Source organism: Mus caroli, unplaced genomic scaffold (genome assembly GCF_978045245.1).
Source record: "Mus caroli unplaced genomic scaffold, Mus_caroli_1 scaffold_1, whole genome shotgun sequence".
Lineage (NCBI taxonomy): Eukaryota > Metazoa > Chordata > Mammalia > Rodentia > Muridae > Mus > Mus caroli.
The window spans coordinates 135546963-135548474 of NW_028227256.1; the positions used below are offsets into that span (position 1 = coordinate 135546963).

The 1512-nt window shown below is 38.6% G+C and overlaps 1 pseudogene; it reads right to left on the reverse strand.

Annotated features, from left to right (window-relative positions):
- Positions 1–834: 834 nt before the first annotated feature.
- On the reverse strand, positions 835–1269 carry LOC110302340 (ubiquitin-ribosomal protein eS31 fusion protein pseudogene; annotated as a pseudogene).
- Between the last annotated feature and the right edge of the window lie 243 nt (positions 1270–1512).

A 1512-nucleotide genomic window follows, 5' to 3' on the forward strand; every position in this document is an offset into this window, starting at 1 on the left:
ACAAATCATTGTAGTGATAATTAGATGGTTATGTTTTTTTGCATTTATTTGTTTGTTTGTTTGTTTGTTTTTGAGACAGCGTTTCTCTGGTAGTCCTGAAACTCATTCTTCTGTAGACCATGCTGGCCTCAAACTAAGAGATTTGCCTGCCTCTGCCTCCAGAGTACTGGAATTAAAGACATGCACCACCATCATGTGGCTGATGTTATAGGTTTTTGATTGGTTGGTTTTTTTGAGTGGCAGGAAGGAATATAGCAGTACATAGGCTGAAATGTAACAATAGATTCTAAAGTTTTCTGTGTGAATTCTAAATTCCAAAGTGTGTCTGCCACATAGTGGGTCTAATAAACTGTGTCTGAGTTGCAAACTGTCATTTGAATAAGAGTAAAACTATTAAGGAACCAGAGTTTCCTAGGTTTTGTTTTATGCCACCTACTTGTCAGGAAACAGAAAACAATCTTCTTGTTGGTGGGTTGAAAGAAAAGGGAAGAATTTGCCTTATCTTGGGAATAGAAAAAAATATTTCAAGAACTGAAATTTAATATGTCTCTTTGACGTGCATAAACCTTAAAGAGTTCATATAAGCAATTTGGAGAATTTTGTTTGTTTGTTTGTTTGTTTGTTGTCTTCCACACTGCTTTGGTGTCTTATTCAAAAGTTAATTCCTTTGACGAGTACCTTTATATTATGTTCAGAAAGAGGCTTAGAACACAGGCGAATGGTTGCTTAACATTGAGCAAGGGATTTAGATTGAATGAATTCAATTCCGTTTTATACAACTCATCACCTTTATTTAAAAACATCAGTTCCTTCTTTTGATTAACTCATACATAACTACTTGTCTTCCAGTGTGTTGAAGCAGTAAGTCAGACAACACTTGCCACAGTAGTGTCTGTCAAAGTGGCTTCCCGTGAAAACTCCAGCACCACATTTATCAGAAGGACACACTCAACAAAGGCGGCTAACATTCTGTTTTTATTCACTTTACAGTATTTCAGCACAGCCAACTTAACCTTCTTCCTCTTATGCTTATTTTTGGGAGTGATGTAAGATTTCTTTTTCTTAGCACCAACTTGAAGTCTCAACACAAGATGATGGGTGGACTCCTTTTGAACAAAGTATGGCCATCTTCCAGCTGCTTGTCAGCAAAGATCAGCCTCTACTGAGGAGGAGGAATTTCTGCCTTATCCTTTACATTTTCTACAGGATCCTAGGGATCACCCTCAATCGTGATGGTCTTCCCGTAAGGGTCCTCACAAACACGTGCATCTTGATGGTTTCACCCCCAGATGGAGAATCAGAAAGGCACTTATCACGTTTTTATCTGGTAAAAGGATAAAAATGAAAAGTGGAAGGTAGAGAGCAGGATTCCTGGTTAAGATCACTTACTTTTCTTGTAACCCAGGTTCGATTCCCAGCACCCAGTTTGAGCCACACAACCATAGATAACTCCACTTCCAGAGACTCTAAGGGCCATTTCTTGCCTCTCTGGGATACTGCAAGCATGTGAAG